The sequence below is a fragment of the Bubalus kerabau genome, chromosome 4, assembly GCF_029407905.1.
Source record: "Bubalus kerabau isolate K-KA32 ecotype Philippines breed swamp buffalo chromosome 4, PCC_UOA_SB_1v2, whole genome shotgun sequence".
Lineage (NCBI taxonomy): Eukaryota > Metazoa > Chordata > Mammalia > Artiodactyla > Bovidae > Bubalus > Bubalus kerabau.
Genome location: NC_073627.1, coordinates 27,027,700 through 27,051,185, shown reverse-complemented (window position 1 = coordinate 27,051,185; position 23,486 = coordinate 27,027,700). Strand labels below are relative to the sequence as shown.

General features: G+C 41.1%; 1 protein-coding gene across 10 annotated transcripts in view; it reads left to right on the top strand.

The window, feature by feature from the left end:
* The first annotated feature begins 3,037 nt into the window (after window positions 1-3,037).
* Window positions 3,038-23,486, top strand: part of ZNF652 (zinc finger protein 652) — a 62,171-nt gene continuing 41,722 nt past the window's right edge. For 2 of the 10 annotated variants that reach the window (XM_055576149.1, XM_055576144.1), the window contains exons 1-2: window positions 3,102-3,183; window positions 7,169-7,237. The gene's annotated coding sequence lies outside the window, so the exon portion shown is untranslated. Of the gene's footprint in view, window positions 3,184-3,446; window positions 3,699-6,745; window positions 6,896-7,168; window positions 7,238-9,993; window positions 10,148-23,486 lie in introns of those variants that run through there. The other 8 variants (XM_055576150.1, XM_055576143.1, XM_055576151.1 and 5 more) reach the window with 6 other exon arrangements.

Below are 23,486 nucleotides of genomic sequence, written 5' to 3'. Positions count from 1 at the left end.
AAGAGCCTCCCTCATCTTTGTCCCCAAAGCAAAAGAGCTCCACTCACATACCTGACCTTTTAGTGCATTCTGGCATTTGTTTTAACTTTTCATTGGAATTTTAGTGGGGGTGGTGCAAGTTGAGACGGTACAGAATGAAAGCGCCCATGGACCACATACACACAAGTGCACACACACAAGCCCCCTGGCAGACAAGCCAAGAGTCCAGCTTTCTGGGTTGTCTCTAAACATTATCACTTGAGAAAAAAGTGGCTACCAAAGGGAAGTCCAGGACAACTTTATCCATTCTGTAAAAGGGGCAGTTTCTTATAGCAAGGGCTTCGAGATGAGAAATTAGATAGTAACTCTTAGGAAAGGAATGGAATTACAAGGTATTAAGGAACACAGTCAACTTTCTAAAGGAGAATCCTAGGTATTACATCTGAAAGGCTCTAAAAGCCATATAATCCCCTCTTCTTACAAAACCTCAAAGGTGGAGTGATTGAACAAAGGTCACAGCACTACAAGTTTGAGGGCCTAGGAAACCCCGAACAGAACTCTGGCCCCAAGTCTGGTGCAATACCTGGGGTAACATTAGTCAACGGGTAGGCAGGGAGCCACAGCCACTGCCCCTCCACGTGGAAAGAACTAGTATTGACTAGGGCTGCATCCCTGGAAACTTGGGGAGCAAAGAAATGCAGTGAATCGGGAGCTTGTACTAGGCTGTCCAGCTCACCTTATAGGAACCAGATAGCTCTGCTGCTGTTTAAATTAAATCTGTAAGATTTTCAGAGCTGTCAAAATATACAGAACTTTTTACTAAAATGTTTAAATTAAAAAAAAAAAATGGTGGGAGTTCCCTGGTTGCTCAGTGGTTAGGGTTCTGGGCTCTCACTGCCATGGCCCAGGTTCAATCCCTGGGGAACCAAGATTCCACGAGCTACACGGCATGGCCAATAAACGGGTGGGGGTAAGGGAGTTTTGCTGGTTTTGGCTGATGGCCTTAATGAGATGGTGAAGAATTATCCAGGACCAGGAAACCAGGATGACAGAAGTCTCATTTTCCAATAAGGCCAGATGTGGGTGCTAAATATTGCCTGTAATGACTGCCAAGCAGAAGAAGGGAGGCACTGAAACTAGCCAAGTGCCAACAGCACTTCTTCGGGTAGGTTCTCAAGGGGGAAGCGTTAAGGGGGAGCAGAGGAACTAGGATCACCGTGCCAGGCCCAAGGCCTTCCAAAGTACCTGTCACCAACACCTCAAATACACGGGTCAAGTCCCAAGTGCCTGGAGAGAGCAAAGAGGAAGAAAACATGAAATAAAGGAGATATGTAAAACTGAATATTAGAACTATTATCCCTCACATGGTGCGGCTACTTGTTTTCACTCCACAGGAAAATGCAGCCATTTTTCCAAGAAGCCCTTTGAGAGGACAGCATGTGGGAGTCAGAAGACTGAGTCCTGCCCTGCCTCCATTGTTGACTGGGCTGGGTGATTTAGGCTGAGCCAGTAGACACACCTTGGCTTGAATTGCCTTCATTGGGAATAATACCTGTTCTGTTTGCATCATGGGGTTGTTGGAAAATCTGATAATGGATATAACCTGTGTGCAAAAACCGTAAAGCACTCTTCAAGTGGAAGGTGATATTACTACTATTCCAAAGACTAGGAGCCCTTCAGAGGTTTGGCCCATGGGCAGAAACTCCGAGAGACTTGGTTCTTCAGCCCTCACTCTGCATACCCCTCTTCCAAGAGGCAGAGTGGGAGAAGGGATGGAACAAATGTCCAAGAAGGCAAAGTTAGACATCTCAGTGAGATGTTCTAGGCTCACTAGCCTCCATGGATGCCAAGGTTTTTCTCACATTGAATCTAGGTTTTTCCTTTTACTACTCATGCTTGTTTCCTCCTGTTTTTCTTGAAGATTTTCTCTCACCTGCTTCAATATTACATTATTTTTAGTTAATGTATTTTTATTTTTAGTGTTTACATTACATTATTTTTAGTGTTTATCCACTGAAGACATTCACTATTGAAGAACTTGACCCAAAGTTGCTAAATTATGATCCCTGGAGTCCAAGTGTAATAAAAACGAAGCATCTGTTTTGAGAAGTAGCCAAGGATAGAGTCAGCCCTGGAACCCTTTAATTTATAAAGTTTCAATCTCTTCCCTTTTCCCAGACTCAGGTCATTTTATTCCCCACAGGAATTTTTGGGGGTGCAATTTTTGGAGAAGTAGCTGCATACATATTAAAAATGTTGAGAGCTCAGATTTAGTGCAAGAACATTTATTAAGTGTAGTGTAAGAATAATAAAGAATTCCAATTAAGATAAAATTTGGAAAACATCAGGGAACTTTGGTTTATGGTGGGAAAGGTCATGACTTGGTTCTACTCCACTGGAGGCCTTTACTTTGCCTGGTTCATTTCCCCTCCCTGTACTGCAAGCGCTTTCAATTATGGACAGCTTCTCTTGGCGATGAACTTGGATAAATGCTACCTTGTTAGCTAATAGTACCATTAATTATATTAATGATTAATAGCTAATTAGTCATGATGCTGTAATGCTTAAATGGAGGCTTCCTTTCTTTCGGCAGCTCCGTATCTCAAGCACAATAGCGCACACGCGCCTGCACACACACACACACAATCCCCTTCCCTATTTCTGGCCGCAGAACAAGCAGGGTTCTAAATTTGTTTTTCTGACAAGTCTGGGCGATCTCTATATTTCTCGTTTTTATTAGCTGTCTCATTCATCAGACAAATAACCCACGACTGCTTACATTCCGTCTTTTTTATTTCTGTCTTCTGTCACCCACACCGCCCTTCAGTAACAAGGGGGCCAGAGTCAAGTTGTTTTTTGTTTGTTTACCTTATAAACCAAAAAACCTCCTTGACTTCTACTAAATCTCGTTTGGACCTACTTTTCTACTTTGGCCCCCTTTCTGAACTTCACTTTCCCTAATCTTAACCCGCTCTCTACTTCGTGGAACGCTCCCACTCTCCAGCCCAAAGCTCCCTCCGACTCTACATTTTGGCTTCCTTTCAGCAGCCACGCCCCCAGACCCAAGGAGAGCGGCGCGCACGCGCACTCCACGCCTTTACCTGGGCGCTCGGCAGTGGGCGGAGTAGGGGAGGCGGGGGTGGAGCGGGAGTCGGCGGTTGTGTGGGAGGCGAAGAGCTCACAATGTGGCAGCGGGGAGAAAAGGTGCGCCAGGGCCGGCCCCGAGGGCTGCGCATGCGCGCCGCCGCGCCCAGCGGCCGGGATGCCAGGGGGGCGGGCGGAGGGAGGTGTCGGGCTCCCTGTTGGGCGGGCGGGGGGGGCCGGCAAGGGAAGGGGCCGCGGGCGCGCGCGCGCTCTCGCCGCCGCTCGCTCTCCCTCTCTCCCTGCCCCCCTCTCTGCACACACAACCACACACGCACACCCCCCCCCTCCCCTGCCTCCCTCCCCGCGCACCGCCCGCCCCGCCAGCCCCGCTCGCCCTCGCGCGCTCGGAAGGGAGTCGCGAGACGTCGGAGCGGCGGCCACGTAGCGCTGCGGCGGCGGCGGCGGCGGCCGAGGCCGGGTCTGCGGAGCGGCCCTGAGGACAGACGTTGGGCAGGGGGGAGGGGCCGGCCCGGCCGGCGGTTGTTACTCGAGCGCCGCGGCTACAGGCCCCCCGCCGCAGGGATGGACCGCCGAGGCGGCGGTCGGGGCGGCGGAGGCGGAGGCGGCCGGCCCGGGTGAGTAGGGGCCCCTGCCCCCCACGTACACGCCACAGTCGCGGCTGCGCCCCTGGCAGCAGCCCTTCCTCTCCGCCGCCCTCCGAGCCGACAGGGGCTCTGGGCGCCGGGTTAACCCTTCGCCGAGGCAGCTGCGTGCACTAGGCCGGAGCAGCCCCCATCCGGAGGGGAGGCCCCGGGCGTTGAGCTCTTCTGGCCCGGAGCCTGGTTGGAGGCGCCGGCTTCTGTTCCTTCGCCCCGTCTTTCTCGGACCCGGGCTGGGCTCCAGTTTTGCAGAGTGCGCTCGCCCAAAGGCCCGAGGGGAAGCTGGGGTTGCACGGGGTAGCGGGCCGAGGGGAGGTTTGCACCGGTCCTCCTTCGAGCATTCTCCTGCCCAGCAGCTGGTGGCTTGCACCCACTGCCTCCCCTGCCCTGCGGCTGCGGCCAAACCACCAACCCCCGGGAGTATTGTGCCGCCTGAGATAAAAATGCATCTAAGTGTACACCCGCCCAATACTCACCCAGAGGGTAATGCAGACCTTTCTCCACCCCCACCACAGCCTCCCCTCCAATCAGGCTCTGCTTAAGATTCTTAGATGGGAGCCACTAAAGGTAGTGACACCCCCGTTACATATGCACAGAACATGTTCATTGTCGAGGAATGTCTCCGCCAGAAATGAAAAATAACCCCTGCTTCACCCTGGAACACTGTCTTCACGATTTAAGATCCCGTCTGCTCTTCTTGAAGAGGGCCAGTCTTTGATCACATCTAGCACATCCCTCCCCCACAACACGCGCGCGCGCGTGCACACACACACACACACACACACACACACACACTTCCTGATTGCTGAACAGTCCCTGTCATCGCGGATCCATTGTCAGGAATGGCTTGTGCCAATCAAAGGAATGTGCTTTTGCCTTTGGAGAAGGGTGCTTTCCACAACCATGCTCTCAGGATATTGCTGTGTGAGTCTTGTCTTTGATTGTCCTCAGGTTGCCTCTGTGTTCAAGTATCATCTTTCCAGCGTTTGCCCTATGTACATTACATCTCCCGTGGATCCCCAGTAATACCTGAGTGATGGGTTTTTTCCCCCCAGTTAATTACGTATGGTGTGTGGGAATTTCATTTTTTTTAAAATTTCGTTTGTTTTGTTGTAATGTTTAACATCTGTGGTCAAGGCATAGTAAATATATAGGGTAATATTTTGGGACGAATTTTTTTTTTTTCTTCTTTTCCAGAGATGGCATGGTCCGTATTGTTCTGGGAATGGCAAATAGCACATGCTTTGTTGACATGTGTGTGCTTAGGGAATGAAGAGCTGCTGTGGTTGGCGTGTGAGAGTGTGTGCACTGAGTGCTGGTTGTGTTCCCATGTAGGGCTGATTTGAGAGTGGTGAACTGTACCGTGACAGGGCTGGCAGGCATCTGGGATGTTTGTATCAGGACTGTGCACATATATTCAGATAGATACTGCCTTTAGTATAATTTTGTTGAAAATGTACACTGCTGTGTTTTCGGGATTCTGAAAATGTCTATTTTAGTGGTTCCTAACCTCTCTTTGGATTCATGGAAGCCGTTAGGACCCTCTTCCAGGGGAAATAGACACTCGTAATTTTGTATGCAATTACAGTCATCTTGAGCCTGGTCCTGGGCCCTGAGGTTAAAATCTGTATTGAAAGGACCTTGAGTTTTGTGTTTTGCTTTCTTTCTTGAGGATTGGCATTACTTTGGTCCTGAGCAGTAAGCAACAAACTAGATGAAATATGTATCCTCGTGTTTTGTTCTTTGATTACAGTGAGTTAGGTATTTGTAAGGTATCATTTCTCTGTCTTGCAGTAAAGAAATGTATGTGAGAATTTCAGAAAAAGTTAAAACTGGAGTCAGAATAACTTGTTTAAATGTATTTAAATGTGCCTGGCACTATCTTCTAAGTATAGCAGATTTCAACAGCAGAATCAGTGGTCCGTTTTCTAATGCCTATCTGGAATCAATTTGTGTTGTTTGAGGTTGATCTGATCTCTTAAAAGAAGGCCTTATCTTTCCTATGGTAGAGTACCTGCTCTGTGAAGATTTTTCAACTTTATTAAATGTGATTTCATGTCTCTTTTTCAGAGCGATGTTAGCAGCAGAATCATCCATTTTTAAATTTTGTTTTAATGGAAGGATTTTAATTATAATAAGGAAATTCAATCTCCATGTTTAAAATCTAGAACTAGGTATGAATGTTGCACCATTCTAAAATAAGCAGGGGATAAATATCAACTATTCTTGTTTAAATCACCCTGCCCTCAGCCTTTGCCTTTTGACCATGTCTCAGTCAGGAGACAGTGTGTGATAGTGTTATGATGGGCAGTGAGATAAAAGAAACAGGTCCCCAGCTCTCCAGGAGCTTGTAATTCTGATAATATTTTTCGCTTACAAAATCCTTTAGGACGTTCATATTTTTGATATTTTGGAGTTTCTGAGAGGCTAAGGAATTTATGGTATTAACTGCATTTTGGATGGCAAGGGAGCCTTGGAATCTTGGATAAAACTTGTTTCATTCACCTGAAGAATAGCATTTATTCTAATAATTATGCAGTATATCCTATGAAATTTGAAAGCATGCTGAGATTGCAAATATTGCATTTTTATTATCTAATAAACGTGATTGAGGTGGCTTATATTGCAGGTTATGTTTTCTTTCATGTCGTGCCTAAAGTTTTACTGTCAGAAATTATTTGCCTATCCTAAGCCCAAGGAATTTCAAAATTGCAAATATGTTACTTTTCTTTCTCAGTATAGTATATGACAAATCATTAAAATCTCAGGGGACAGTGTGCTTCCTTGATTTAACATCACAGAACCTCTTCTAACCAGTCACTTACCTAGGTAAACACCCACACACCACAAAGCAGCTGATCATATAACTCATATGGCTGTGAGAACAGCATTCTCTCTGACAAATTCAGAGCTTGGAAGCTGGAAAACAATTGCATAGCAGTGAAACATGGAGTAGTGGTGCCGGCTGCTCACCCTCATTAACACAAACAGCTTGCTGTAGTTTTTTCAACGCTCTTCTTCAGACACCCTTCCCTTAGGAGGTTTCGGATCAGCAGCTTCTACTCAAGGGAAACAGCACCTACTTTCTGCAACTGTGGCCTCAAGATCTGATGCGTGACACCCAGAGCTGTTTCCATTTCTGCTTTCAGTATGGGAAGTAATCTTGTAGTGTGGTAAGAAAATACTTTTCAAGTCTGTAGAAAAAAGTTGATTAGTAATGCTGCTGATGTGATTTTGTTTTTGAATGTCTGAAGCCTTTCGAAGAAGCAAACTTGTAAAAGTGAACTGTTTAAAAACAAATCACCCTTTTCTCAAGAGTTTTGGAAAATTTCACCAAAATGTGAATATACTCTTGAGTTTCATTTCCCTTGTTCTAAAAAGTCAGTTGAGAGACAACCAAAAGCAAAAAAGAACTCAACTGGACTCTCTCGTATTTTGAATCGTAGCCTTTGGAACTAAAGGAGGTGACTGCATTTCCTCGCCAGGAATTCCTGAGTCTTATGCTACCGTTTTAGGTATGATGTTTTTCTCATCTATTGTCATCATTTCAGACAGCATTTTGATAAAAATGATTTTGATAAGCAGAATTTATTTTAATAAAAGTAAGTTGGTGTTGGAGTTAGTGACTTTAGCTGAGGGATGATCAGGAAGATGGTTCTTTGGAGCCAGGCAGAACTAGGTTTGAATAAAGCTCCGCTGCCTTTACAGCATTGCACTAGTCACCTTGACCTCTCTATAGCCTCAGTTTCCTCATCAGAAGAATGGGGCTTGTTATGATATTAGAGATAATAGATATGAACTTCTGGAACACAGGCACATATACACATTAAGGACTCAATGGTAGGACAGGAGTGATGGAGGGAAACTGCAGATCATTTTGGCTTACAGGATTTAGAAGTCTGGTGCTGCGATCTGCATACTTTAATTTGTGCTGATTTGAGATGAAAAAATTGCAAATATTTAACTTGGTGCATACCTAAGTCTTGCAGGTGCACTGTGCTTGTTGGAACTTTGATTTGTTGCTCTATGGCTGGCTGAACTTGGTGGAGACAATAAAACTTAGCTCCAAATTCAACAGTGTTACCCACAGGCTGTGCTTGTTTTAAGCCTTTTCAGAGCTTACGTGGTGAAAGGGGTGTTTTAGGACACTAATGTAGCTCAATGAGTTCTGTGTCCAGAGCTGAATCACGTGCAAAGCCTTGTGTAAATTTTCATGGTTAATGCAAGTCATAAAGTGCTTGGTGGAATCAGTGAAGACATCCAATGCTTATTTTAGTTAATCTGTTTGTTTATATAGCAGTTATCTTTGATATTTGAAAACACTTATGAACATTTTTTTCTTAAAAAATTCTCATTGGTCTTCTGAGGTTTTGATCATAAACTATTATTAGGGCTATAACTTTGAGTGCCTAAGGCATTTTTGCTTTGATGGGTGAAGGAAAGAAAAGTAAGGTCCCTTACCTGTCAAATTTGATCAGCTCTCCACTTTAGACCTATAACTTTAGGTTGTGTATATAGTTCCCAGCATTGTTTTTAGTCAAAAAGGCAAGTTTATGGTAAAATACATTATTTTTTTTTAATGGCAACCCACTCTAGTACTCTTGCCTGGAAAATCCCATGGACGGATGGAGGAGCCTGGTGGGCTACAGTCCATGAGGTCTCAAAGAGTCGGACATGACTGAGCGACTTTACATACATAAACATAGTTTAAGAGTCTGGTTACTTTGAAAAGTAGATTCAGGGCACGTATACAGTTTTATTCAATACACAGAACTTTAAAAATAGGGTTTCTTGAGTTCTATAGAATTAAATTATTCTGTCCTTTTTGCAGAATATCACTGTGATAAGTCCATAACCCAAGAGTTAGCTAGAGACTTTTCAGATAAGGTAGGCACATCAGTAATGCATTAGGAAATAGCTCAAGGAATCTGCTAAGCCTTATTTTCTTTTATTATTGAGCCACCTAGGGGCTTGCCCATGAGTGGAATCAGTCACTAGTATTGGATTGCTGATAAAGAGGAGTTGGCAAGTAATGGTCTTAGCCTCACCTTAGACTTTGCAGAACACTTGAAAAAAACTTAGTCTTGGCCAGAATGTATAACAGCAGCATTTATGCTATGTGAGCCCACTGACTAAACAAGGTTTAGATGAATGAGTTAGCATAATTTTTTCTCAACTATAGTACATTTTGCCAAGTAAACTTTTTTTGGAAGTGGTGCTTTTTTTTTTTTTTTTTTCTGTCTAGTTTACTGGAGTCAAATGGCTCAGTAGATGGCTTGTTGCTTTTGTCAGTTTCTTGATAGGCCAGTCAGTGTGTGGTGAGAAGGGATTGCTGGAAGAGAATAAGAATGGAAATAATGCAAAGAATGGCTCCTGAGCATGATTTTTGGTCTTTACCATGGATGTAAAGACCATGGTATCAGAGAATTGTGACTCTACCTGGATTTCACCAAGATAGGCAGTGTGGGTGATTCCTTTTGACTTCAATGCTAATGTAGAATATAATCTTCAACACATTTATACTTTTCAGCTTTGTGATTTAGATTCAGTTTGGGGGATTCAATGGAATATAACTTCTTTTTTAAAATAATCTTTTAAACATTTTTTGTTTATTTTTCGCTCCACTGGGTCTTGGTTGCTGCTCATGGGCTTTCTCTAGTTGCATGGCGCAGGGACTGCCCTAGAGTTGCGGTGCATGGGATTCTCACTGTGGTGATTTCTCTCGGGGAGCAAAGGCTGTAGGCGCAGGGGCTTCAGTAGTTGTGGTGCACAGGCTTAGTTGCTCCACAACATGTGGGATCTTCCTGGACCAGGGATTTAAACTTGTGTCCCCTGCATTGGCAGGTGAATTCTTAACCACTGGACCACCAGGGAAGTCCCAGCATATAACTTCTTAATTATACTGTGTGAGCTATAAAATGAGATTTATAACTAGGCCCTTATAAATTGTTTTTACCCTTTTGAATATATCATTTTAATATATCTAGAATAATATCAGTGGCCTATGAATATTGAAATGTAAAAAATAATACAGTAAAGTACTGTTTTGTTTCTTGAGGGGGTGGCAAGGAGAGCATTTGTGACTTCAGTTTGGTACATAAATCTGTTTTTTTCCCCTGGTTCCTCTTAAAACTATGCCCCAGCTGCCCACAGAGTTTTCCTATATTAATATACTAAGAGCTGAAGTTTGAACAAAAAAGATCTTAATGACCTGGATAACCACAATGGTGTGATCACTCACCTAGAGCCAGATATCCTGGAGTGTGAAGTCAAGTGGGCCTTTGGAAGCATCACTACAAAGATAGTGGAGGTGATGGAACTCCAGCTGAATTATTTCAAATCCTCAAAGATGATGCTCTTAAAGTGCTGCACTCAATATGCCAGCAAATTTGGAAAACTCAGCAGTGGCCACAGGACTGGAAAAGGTCAGTTTTCATTCCAGTCCCAAAGAAGGGCAAGGGCAAAGAATGTTCAAACTACCACAGAATTGCACTCATTTCACATGCTAGAAAAATAATACTCAAAATCCTTTAAGCTAGACTTCAACAGTTTGTAAACCAAGAAATTCCAGATGTACAAGCTGGATTTAGAAAAGGCAGAAGAATCAGAGATCAAATTGCCAACATCCATTGGATCATAGAAAAAGCAAGAGAATTCCAGAAAAACATCTTACTTCTGCTTCCTTGACTACACTAAAACGTTTGACTGTGTAGATCACAACAAACTGGAAAATTCTTAAAGAAATGGGAATACAAGACCACCTTCCTGCCTCTTGAGAAACCTATATGCAGGTCAAGAAGCAACAGTTAGAACCAGACATGGAAAAACAGATAGATTCAAAATTTGGAAAGGAGTATGTCAGGGTATATTACCAACCTGCTTATTTAACTTATATGCAGAGTCAGTTCAGTCAGTCAGTTCAGTCACTCGGTTGTGTCCGACTCTTTGCGACCCCATGAATTGCAGCATGCCAGGCCTCCCTGTCCATCACCATCTCCCGGAGTTCACCCAAACTCATGTCCATCGAGTCGGTGATGCCATCCAGCCATCTCGTCCTCTGTCATCCCCTTCTCCTCCTGCCCACAATCCCCCCCAGCATCAGAGTCTTTTCCAATGAGTCAACTCTTCGCATGAGGTGGCCAAAGTATTGGAGTTTCAGCTTTAGCATCAGTCCTTCCAGTGAACACCCAGGACTGATCTCCTTTAGGATGGACTGGTTGGATCTCCTTGCAGTCCAAGGGACTCTCAAGAGTCTTCTCCAGCACCACAGTTCAAAAGTTTCAGTTCTTCGGTGCTCAGCTTTCTTCACAGTCCAACTCTCACATCCATACATGACCACTGGAAAAACCATAGCCTTGACTAGACCGACCTTTGTTGGCAAAGTAATGTCTCTGCTTTTCAATATGCTCTCTAGGTTGGTCATAACTTTCCTTCCAAGGAGTAAGCGTCTTTTAATTTCATGGCTGCAGTCACCATCTGCAGTGATTTGGGAGCCCCCAAAAATAAAGTCTGACACTGTTTTCACTGTTTCCCCATCTATTTGCCATGAAGTGATGGGACCAGATGCCATGATCTTCGTTTTCTGAATGTTGAGCTTTAAGCCAGCTTTTTCACTCTCCTCTTTCACTTTCATCAAGAGGCTTTTTAGTTCCTTTTCAGTTTCTGCCATAAGGGTGGTGTCATCTGCATATCTGAGATTATTGATACTTCTCCCGGCAATCTTGATTCCAACTTGTGCTTCTTCCAGCCCAGCGTTTCTCATGATGTACTCTGCATATAAGTTAAACAAGCAGGATGACAATATATAGCCTTGACATACTCCTTTTCCTATTTGGAACCAGTCTGTTGTTCCATGTCCAGTTCTAACTGTTGCTTCCTGACCTGCGTATAGGTTTCTCAATAGGCAGGTCAGATGGTCTGGTATTCCCATCTCTTTCAGAATTTTCCACAGTTTATTGTGATCCACACAGTCAAAGGCTTTGGCATAGTCAATAAAGCAGAAATAGATGTTTTTCTGAAACTCTCTTGCTTTTTCCATGATCCAGCAGATGTTGGCAATTTGATCTCTGGTTCCTCTGCCTTTTCTAAAACCAGCTTGAACATCTGGAAGTTCACGGCTCACGGACCATGTGAAATGCCTGGCTGAATGAATCATAAGCTGGAATCAAGATTGAGGGGAGAAATATCAATAACCTCAGATATGCAGATGACGGCACCTTTATGGCAGAAAGTGAAGAGGAATTAAAGAAATTAAAGAGCCTCTTGATGAAGGTGAAAGAGGAGAGTGAAAAAGCTAGCTTAAAACTCAACATTCAAAAAATTAAGATCATGGCATCTGGTCCTATCACTTCATGGCAAATAGATGGGGAAGCAATGGAAACAGTGACAGACTTTATTTTCTGGGCTCCAAAATCACTGCAGATAGTGACTGTAGCCATAAAATTAAAAGCTTCTTGCTCCTTGGAAGAAAAACAATAACAAACGTAGACAGCATTTACTGTGCCTCTAAAGATCTGTATAGTCAAAGCTATGGTTTTTCCAGTAGTTATGTATGAATGTGAGAGGTGGACCATAAGAAGACTGAGTGCCAAAGAATTTATGCCTTCGAACTGTGGTGTTGGAGAAGACTTTTGAGAGTCCCTTGGACAGCAAGGAGACCAAACCAGTCAATCCTAAAGGAAATCAACCCTGAATATTCATTGGAAGGACTGTTGCTGAAGCTGATGCTCCAATATTTTGACCATCTGATTCGAAGAGCCAACTCATTGGAAAAGACCCTAATGATGGGAAAGATTGAAGGCAGGCAGAGAAGGGGACAACAGAAGATGAGATGATTGATTGGCATCACCAACTCAATGGACTTGAGTTTGGGGAAACTCCAGGAGATGGCGAATGACAGGGAAGCCTGGTGTGCTGCAGTCCATGGGGTTGCAAAGAGTCAGACATGAATGAGTGACTGAACAAGAGTTTGAACTTAACCTTGCCTGAAGCATCCTGAGCTCTTCAGTTTTCTTCAGCATACCAGGCATACGCACTAGGCATACAAAGTCATTTAAATTAACTCAGTAAGTGTTTAGGAAAATCCTAAATCCTTACAGTAAGAATTGGATAAATAAGTTAATGTATATTCGTGCAATTGAGTAAATTTTATATGGTTACAAAAAAGAATGAAGAAGCTATATATTGTGAAAAATCTCTAAGCCATATTTAAGTGTAATACAGTATGTACTCTTTTGAGTATGGCTTATAAGAGTCATTCATATTGTATGTAATAATGCTTCATTTATTCTCGTATAATATTCATTGTATACATACATTATAATTTATTTCTCCATTCTACCATTAATTGGAGAAGGAAATGGCAACCCACTCCAGTATTCTTGCCTGGAAAATCCCATGGATGGAGGAGCCTGGTAGGCTACAGTCCATGGGGTTGCAAAGAGTCAGACATGACTGAGTGACTTCACTTCACTTTCACTTTCTACCATTAATGGACATTTGGATTGTTTCTGGTGTAGCTGTCATGATTAATGCTGCTGTATTCACTATATTCTCTTCTGTACTTAAATTTTTTGATCCTTGCATATGTATACTAAATTTTTCTAATTTAAAAATTATATAATTTCAAATGGCTAGTTTCCTCCTGTCAGATTGTGGTAGACAACGTATACACTATGCATCCATTCCAACTTGTCAGGAATTAAAACTACATCCAAAAGGTAGTTTTTTCTGCCTTTCAGAAACTCCTCAACCTTTTCATCACCTCAAATGGAAAGTTAGATTTTTTTTTCTTTAAAGATGTCTTGTGTGTCTAAGGTCAGGTGGTACAGAGAGTCCTAAAGACATTCCACAGGAGCCAGCTGTTGCAGGGTTGGACTCTTCTAAATCTAGAACTGGTGTTTATTTAATTCTCTGTAACACTGTTTCTCAAACTTTTGGACCATAATCCACATAGAGAAGCAGTATATGCATGCCCACGTGTATTCCCTCACATGTGTTCCACCACCTACAATTGAAACAAAGCTCCAGAAACAGTACTTAGCCTTACCATCTGTGAGACAGTCTGTTATTTTACACTGTTTCATTTGTAAAACTTGGGTTGGGACAGACAGTTTGAAAATCACTGCCCTAAGTAGAACTTAACAAAAAGTATTTTCTTGAAGTTGATGCTAAACAAATGCTTACTGGAGTAAATGGGGATGGGGGGAGTGATAAAATGAAAAGCTGTGCTTAATGGTATGAGTTTGAAGTGTTAAGAAACATGGCATGAAGGAAATCATCATATTTATGACCTTAGTTATTGCATTATTGCTGTTTAGTCGCTAAATTGTGTCTGACTCTTTTGAGACCTCATGGACGATATAACCCACAGACAGGCTCCTCTGTCTGTGAGATTTCCCCAGCAAGAATACTGGAGCGGGTTGCCATTTCCTTCTGCAGGGGATCTTCCTGGCTCAAGGATTGAACCTACATCTCCTGCATTGGCAGGAGGATTCTTTACCGCTCAGCCTCACCAGGGAAGCCCAGTTATTGCATAAAGAGAATTAATTCTTAAAGATGAAACTCTGGAAAGGTTAAAATTGGATTCTCATTTTGCCTAACATTTAAACTATGTTCTTCTAAAAGATGGGACACTTACTCTTGCTTAATACACACACACACAGTCAAACACTGGCTACCTGTTTATTCATTGTTAGGTAGAATTGAGTGGATTAAGAAATATATACAAATACATATAAATATATACAAATGTAATAAATATATACAGCATAACCTTTAACACAAAGTGTGGTTTAAATATCAATTTACTTGTGTAAAATGGTTACAGAATAAAAATACATTATCGACTCAATAGTGAATTTTTACCTCTGTGTGAAAATCAGACTCTGGGCTTGGACTATATTTCAGAGATATCTCTGTCAGAAAAGCAATCATCAGAACCTGGTTCAGTGGAAGGACGAAACTTAAAAGTTACTTGGCTGGAGTTGTCTTTCATTTCCATACCCAAAGTTATGTATACTGTGACTATGTCTGTATTTTTCTTTATTTAGCTACCATTTAACCCTCATATAACCCTTTGAGGTAGGTATTATTATCCCCATTTTTCAACAGGGAAATTAAGACAAAGTGAGGTTATGTAACTTGCCAAAGTGAATGTATTTTTTTCTTAGTGTTGAGATTTTGTAGAAAAGACCCGTCAAATGATTTTATTTTGGTAATTGAAAAATTAGTTTTAAAATTAAATTTAAAAACCCATAAATATTTCTGGCTTTTAGAAGCCAGAGACTATGTAAGTAATTTTGTTAAATTGTTATTTAAAAAGAGATATTTTGGCCATGCCGTGTAGTGTGCAGGATCCTAGTTCCCCGACCAGGGATCAAATCTGTGCCCCCTTCAGTGGAAGCCTGAAGTCCTAACCAATGGACCGCCAGGGGAGTCCCTGTTTTATTTTTAAAATAATGTACCGCAAAATTGATGTTTTGGCATGTGTACAGTTCTTTGTATCAGTACCTGTATAGATTCATGTTACCACCACCACGTCAGGATACAGAACAAGTCCGTCACTCAAGACTCTTTCCTGTAATCCCTTTGCACTGGTACTCTCCCCCACCCTCCACTCTGGCAACCATTGATCTGTTGTCCGTCTCTGTAGTGTTCTCTTTTGGACAGTGGATCAGTCAGTATGTAGCCTTTTGAGACTGTCTTCCTCCACTTAGCATGATGCCTATGAGATTCATCCAAGTTTTTTGGTTATCAACAGTTTGTTCCTTTTTATCACCAAGTAATATCCCATTGTGTGGGTACACCACAGATTGTTTATTCATTCTTAAAGGGCATTTGGATTGTTTCTAGTTTGGGGTGAATATAAATTCTCATTTCTCTAGAGTAAATACCTAGGAGTGGGATTGCTTGATGATAGGTGTGTGTGTTTAACTTTGTAACAAACTGCCAAACTGTTTTCCAGAGAGAGTGTGCCCTTTTGTATCTCCACCAGTAACGTATGAAAGTCTTGTTTGGTCTACATCTTTGCTGACACTTGAAATTGTATTTTTATCTTCACTGTCCTAATGGGTGTGTGTGTGAAAGTGTTAGTCACTCAGTCATGTCCAACTCTTTGCAAACCATGGTCTACAGCCCACCAGGCTCCTCTGTCCAGGGAATTCTCCAGGCAAGGATACTGGAGTGGGTATCCATTCCCTTCTCCAGGGGATCTTTCCAACCCAGTGATTGAACCCGGTTCTGCATTTCAGGCAGATTTTTTTACTATCTGAGCTACCAAGGAAGCCTGAGTCCTAATGAGTATGTAGAAATAATTCATTTTGACCCTTAGGACCAGAATCTGGGTAATAGACCAAGCTGTGCCGTCAACTAACTGTTGACCTTACAGGAACCATTTAACATTTTAAAGCCTCATTTTTCCTCATCTCTCATATAATAGAGAATACTGAATATGTTGTAAGCTCTTTTGCAGCTCCCTGGTTCATTGGTGTGGAAGCATAAATCCTTGGCAACAGGAAAGATCTGTGTTGCTTGTGCAAAAAAATCTATTGACGGATCTAAGCTAAGGTATAAACACTATAAACAACACATGTCTATTTGTAAGAAGAATCTATTTGAAATAACTTGATATTTATAACTGTAATTTAGCTCTCAGTTCAGTTCAGTTCAGTCGCTCAGTCGTGTCTGACTCTTTGCGACCCCGTGAATCACAGTGTTCCAGGCCTCCCTGTCCATCACCATCTCCCAGAGTTCACTCAAACTCATGTCCATCGAGTTGGTGATGCCATCCAGCCATCTCATCCTCTGTCGTCCCCTTTTCCTCCTGCTCCCGATCCCTCCCAGCATCAGAGTCTTTTCCAATGAGTCAACTCTTCGCATGAGGTGGCCAAAGTACTGGAGTTTCAGCTTTAGCATCATTCCTTCCAAAGAAATCCCAGGGCTGATCTCCTTCAGAATGGACTGGTTGGATCTGCTTGCAGTCCAAGGGACTCTCAAGAGTCTTCTCCAACACCACAGTTCAAAAGCATCAATTCTTCAGCATTCAGCTTTCTTCACAGTCCAACTCTCACATCCATACATGACCACTGGAAAAACCATAGCTTTGACTAGACGGACCTTTGTTGGCAAAGTAATGTCTCTGCTTTTGAATATGCTATCTAGGTTGGTCATAACTTTCCTTCCTAGGAGTAAGCGTCTTTTAATTTCATGACTGCAGTCACTATCTGCAGTGATTTGGGAGCCCCCCAAAATAAAGTCTGACACTGTTTCCACTGTTCCCCCATCTATTTCCCATGAAGTGATGGGACCAGATGCCATGATCTTCGTTTTCTGAATGTTGAGCTTTAAGCCAACTTTTTCACTCTCCACTTTCACTTTCATCAAGAGGCTTTTGAGTTCCTCTTCACTTTCTGCCATAAGGGTGGTGTCATCTGCATATCTGAGGTTATTGATATTTCTCCCGGCAGTCTTGATTCCAGCTTGTGCTTCTTCCAGCCCAGCGTTTCTCATGATGTACTCTGCATAGACGTTAAATAAACAGGGTGACAATATACAGCCTTGACGTACTCCTTTTCCTATTTGGAACCAGTCTTTTGTTCCATGTCCAGATCTAACTGTTGCTTCCTGACCTGCATATAGGTTTCTCAAGAGGTAGCTCAGGTGATCTGGTATTCCCCTCTCTTTCAGAATTTTCCACAGTTTATTGTGATCCACACAGTCAAAGGCTTTGGCATAGTCAATAAAGCAGAAATAATACTGAGATGTGTCTGTCATGTCTATAAGCTAAAATTATATAGCTAATGTTGCAGTTAACATTGACAATCGAGAGTCTTTGGCTAATGTTGGATGTTTTCATAATAGAACTATTTCTCAGCTTTCTAGAAAGGCTGTTGTTTACAGTAAGTTCAGTAACAAATATTTTACTATTTTCAGTCATGAACAGGAGATCATTTTTTAAAAATTACGTATTTGGGTACTTAGTGTCTTACTTGAGCGTGAAACAAATTGCTTCTATAATGTTATGAAGAATAGTTTATTATTTTTCTAAAGAATTATACAAGCTTATCCAAAATTATTTAAGGATTACAGAAAAATATGAAGGAACAAAGTATCTCCTTCATCTTTACCCCTATCCTAGGTATCTCTCAGTATGAGCATACATATGCATAGTTTTATGTAGTGGGATTGCGTGATTCCACTCCCACATGTACTTTACTCTTATTTTTTCTCATGTGGACACATTTCTGTGTCAATTAGTATAAACCTACATCATCATTCGAATGACTGTGTAGTATGCCAGGATCTGTGTGTATCATTATTTATGTTTCAAGTTTTTGTTATATTAAGTAGTGCTATAAAATGAATACCCTTGTATACATATCTTTTTGTACTTGTGTTATTATCTACTAATGAGGAATTCTCGATAAGCTGGGTCCAAAAATATGCACACTTCACACTGAGGAAAATAGTGCTGAGTTGCTCTAATGAAGGTTATTCCATAGTCACATAGCATTCTGGTCTGTATTGGCCAAACCAGCTGATGTCAGAAGTCAGGTTATCTTGGCATTAGCCAGTTTGGGATTTAAGCCATAAAACATATCTATACATGTTTGTAGGTGGATCCTGCTGAAAAAACTCAGTCCATTTGGTAATTGATAGTCTTTACCAAGTAAACCTGAAAATGTTGAAAAACATCAAAGTTAAAAAAAGCAGTTTTTTAAGGAATTCCCTAGTGATCCAGTGGTTAGGACTCTGTACTTCCACTGCTGAAGGCTGCAGTTCAGTCCCTGGTAGGGGAGCTGAAGTCGTGCAAGCCACGTGGCATGGGAAAAAAAGTTTAAAAAGCCCTCACTTTTGAGAAAAACTAATAAAGCAGTTTGTTTTTTTAATTCAAAGAAAATCTTTTCATTGATGTGGTTATACCTCGATTTGTACTACCCCTGTAAGTTCTCTTTTTTTAAATTAAAAAAAAATTAAATTTTGGAATAATTTTAGATTCACAGAAAAGATGCAAAGGGGGTACTTTTTTTCTTTTTTAGTTTATTTTAATTGGAGGCTAATTACTTTACAATATTGTAGTGGTTTTTGCCATGCATTCACATGAATCAGCCATGTGTACATGTGTCCCCCATCCTGAACCCCCTTCCCACCTCCCTCCCCATCCCATCCCTCAGGGTCATCCCAGTGCACCAGCCCCAAGCACCCTGTCTCATGCATCGGACCTGGACTGGTGATGTATTTCACATATGATAATATACATATTTCAATGCTCTTCTCTCAAATCATCCCACCCTTGCCTTCTCCCACAGAATCCAAAAGTCTGTTCTCTACATCTGTGTCTCTTTTGCTGTCTCGCATATAGAGTCATCATTACCATCTTTCTAAATTCCGTATGTATGTGTTAATATACTGTATTGGTGTTTTTCTTTCTGACTTACTTTGCTCTGTATAATAGGCTCCAGTTTCATCTACCTCATTAGAACTGATTCAAATGCATTCTTTTTAATAGCTGAGTAATATTCCATTGTGTATATGTACCACAGCTTTCTTATCCATTCGTCTGCTGATGGACATCTAGGTTGCTTCCATGTCCTGGCTATGGTAAACAGTGCTGCGATGAGCATTGAGGTACACGTGTCTCTTTCAGTTCTGGTTTCCTTGGTGTGTATGCCCAGCAGTGGGATTGCTGGGTCATATGGCAGCTCTGTTTCCAGTTTTTTAAGGAATCTCCACACTGTTCTCCATAGTGGCTGTACTAGTTTGCATTCCCACCAACAGTGTAAGAGGGTTCCCTTTTCTCCACACCCTCTCCAGCATTTATTGTTTGTAGACTAAAACAAGTACGTGTATATCACCTCATCTAGTTCTCTCTTTTTTCTTAAGATGACTGTATATGCATTTGTTGCTTGGTTATAAAAAGAAAGCCTTTGGTTAAAATATACACTTAAAAATGTTACAGTAACACAGTACCACTAACTGTCTATAGAAATATTATAAATGCTATTGATAATGTTCAATAACTTTATAGTCTTCTTGTGGTTTATGGAATAATGGTAGAGTTTAAGGTCCAGTACTTTTAAAGGTTTATTTTTGTTTTTTCTATGACCGTGTTTCCGTTTCCTAACCTGATACTGAGAGTTTTACCTAACAGCCATTAAAATAATATAATTTAGTCTTTCACATTACTCTGAACCAAATTGAAAACAAATGATTACTTAAAAAACAATTATATATCAGTATTTCTGAGCTTATTACTTACTCTACATAGATTTTAGAAGTTAAGTACTTTATATTAGAGAAATGAATCTGTAATTATTTTTAGCTAAATTCATTGTTCTCTTATAGTTGTTAGAACAGGTAAAATAAAATGGTAAGAACATTAAAGTTGGTATATTTTTATTGTATATTTGGCAAACTATGAAAATTAGCATTTGAAAATTACTTCACTATGTTGACATTTTGTTCACGTTAAGTTATAATAAAGGTAGAATATGAAAATATTCCAGATGATTATATCTTATGAATAAAGTTGAAAATCATATAAACACAAAGCATAGTAATAATTATAACATTTGTGTAGGGTTTTGGACATGAATTTGAGCTATCTCCAGGAGACAGTGAAGGACAGCAGGGGAACCTGGAGTGCTGTGGTCCATGGGGTTGCAAAGAGTCAGACAACTTAGTAACTGAACAACAACAACAAATAGGATTTTGAGATACTTTTCTCATATATTAATTCTTTTTTAAAAATTTTAATTTAACTTTATTTTTGTTGAAGTATAATTGATTTACAGTGTTGTGTTAGTTTCAGATATATAGCAAAGTGATTCAGATATTTATCTTTATCTTTTTTTCCAGATTATTTTCCCTTATACATTATTACAAAATATTGAATATGTTTCTCTTCATCTAGTTCTGTTATTGTTAAAGTCTTACATACACTAAGAAACCAGCGCTGGTACATTACTATCAGCTTAACTCCAGATTTAGTTCAGATTTCACTAGTTTTTCAACTAATATTCTTTTTCTATTTGGAAACATCCTAAATCAAGCTTTTAAACTCTGTGCTTAAATAAGCTTGAATATCTTTTCATAGATTAATTTTAATCATACATTGTACATTTGTACCGTGTATAATGTATCTGGATCTCCATATTTGTCTAGATAAGTTTAAAGTGTCTTTGACGTTATTATCTTTGAAAGTTATCTTTTGATGTTCACAGATGTCTGCCCAAGGCCATATTAGGGTAGGTTTGGAGGTCTTTTTCCCCTACCCTTCTTGTGTCCATGCAGAAGCATAATTTATAATATGAGTAAGTATAGTTCTTGCACAGTGATACCCTTTTCAGTCCAGTTATGTCTCTATCTCCAGGAGCACATAGCTACCTTTTGTTTTACTAAGAAATTATCTTGTGCTGGATGGTTGCACTGTCTGGCTCTGAGAGAATATGAATATTAAGCAGTTCTTGAAAGAGAAAATGGTGCTGGTTTTGCAGCAGAATACCATTATAGGTCAGTTTTCATTTCCAATCCCCAAAAAAGGCAATGCTAAAGAATGTTCAGACTACCACACAAATGCACTCATTTCACATGCTAGAAAAGTAATGCTCAAAATTCTCCAAGCTAGGCTTCAACAGTACGTGAACTTCCAGATGTTCAAGCGGGCTTTAGAAAAGGCAGAGGAATCAGAGATCAAATTGCCAACATCTGTTGGATCATAGAAAAAGCAGGAGAATTCCAGAAAAACATCTGCTTCATTGACTACTATAAAGCCTTTAACTATGTAAATCACAACAAACTGGAAAATTCTTAAAGAGATGGGAATACCAGACCACCTTACCTGCCTCCTGAGATATCTGTATGCAGGTCAAGAAGCAACAGTTAGAACCGATCATAGAACAATGGACTGGTTCAAAATTGGGAAAGGAGTACATCAAGTCTATATAACTTATGTGCAGAGTACATCATGTGAAATGCTGGGCTGGATGAAGCACAAGCTGGAATCAGGATTGCCAGGAGAAATATCGGTAAGCTCAGATATGCAGATGATACCACCCTTGTGGCAGAAAGAGAAGAACAACTAAAGAGCCTCTTGATGAAAATGAGAGGAGAGTGAAAAATCTGGCTTAAAACTCAACATTCAAAAAATGAAGATCATGGCATCTCGTCCCATCACTTCATGGGGAATAGATGGGGAAACAGTGGAAACAGTGACAGACATTATTTTCTTGGGATCCAAAGTCACTGGGGAACCGTGACTGCAGTCATCAAATTAAAAGCCGCTTGCTTCTTGGAAGAAAAGCTATGACCAACCTAGACAGCATATTAAAAAGCAGAGACATTACTTTGCTGACAAAGGTCCATATAGTCAAAGCTGTGGTTTTTCCAGTGGTCATGTATGAATGTGAGAGTTGGACCATAAAGAAAGCTGAGCACTGAATTGATGCTTTTGAGCTGTGGTTGGAGAAGACTCTTGAGAGTCCCTTGGACTGCAAGGAGATCAAACCAGTCAATCCTAAAGGAAATCAACCCTGAATATTCATTGGAAGGACTGATGCTGAAGCTGAAGCTCCAATACTTTGGCCACCTGATGCAAAGAACTGACTCATTGGAAAAGACCCTAATGCTGGGAAAGATTGAAGGCAGGAGGAGAAGGGGACAACAGAGGATGAGATGGTTGGACGGCATCACCGACTCTAGGTACATGAGTTTGAGCGAGTTCCAGGAGTTGGTGATGGACAGGGAAGCCTGGCATGCTGCAGTCCATCGGGTCACAAAGAGTCAGACATGACTGAGTGACTGCACTGAACTGAACCATTATAGAGGGGGTACTTACTTGGCTATCTTTCACTCTTCACTTGCTAATGCAGAGAATCCCTCCTGTGGCAAACTGTGGCATCCAAACTCACTATATTTAAATGACTTATTGAAAGTTTACATTATGGAAGAGGCAGAAGAGATTGGCAATATCACATGGGTATGGATTTTTAAAAATCACTTTCCTCCCAGCTTAAAACTGGTGAGTGTTCCATTCGCTTACATGTCCTTTTAAAAGTAAATAAAAATCTTCCTAAGCATTCTTGGAAACAAAAGTGGTAGTCAACAAAAGCTTCATGAAGGAAATAGGTACTTTTGAGCTAGGTCTGCAATGTGCCTAGAATTTTATAGTCATATAGGCCGTGGGGGTGGAGTGGTGGTGTTCTAGGTAGAAGCAAAGAATGACATAACCAAAGGTTTAGAAGTGGAAAAAGTCAGGGTGCACTTTAGAAATAGCATGATGACATTAGGTTGGAGAGAAGGATTTGGGGGTCCAAGTCTGAAAAAGTCAGTTGGGTCAGATGGAGGAGAGCTTTGGAATGCTTTGCTAAGGTATTGAACTTTATTCCAAGGCGCTGGAAGCCAATAATCGTTTTGTAGCTAGGGAATGACATGATCCAAATTCTTTAGGAAAATGTAGTTTAGAAAATCTCTGTGTAAGGTGGTTTAAAAGAGGGAGGCAGAAAGACTATTGTAATGTGTGTATGAGATGATTAGGGCCTGAACTCAGAGGTTATGTTAGCAATTGGAATAGGGAGGATATGTCAGTTTTTAAAAACAGGACTTGTTGGTTCATTAAGTATTGGGGTAAGGTAGAAGGAACAGCCCAGAATGAACCTGAGGTTTGGATCCTATGTCAGAAACTACAGCTGCTTCGTTTGGATCTTCCACAAAATTGACCATAAAATAAGAACTTAAAATCAATAATATCCTAGAACTGAGGAAAAT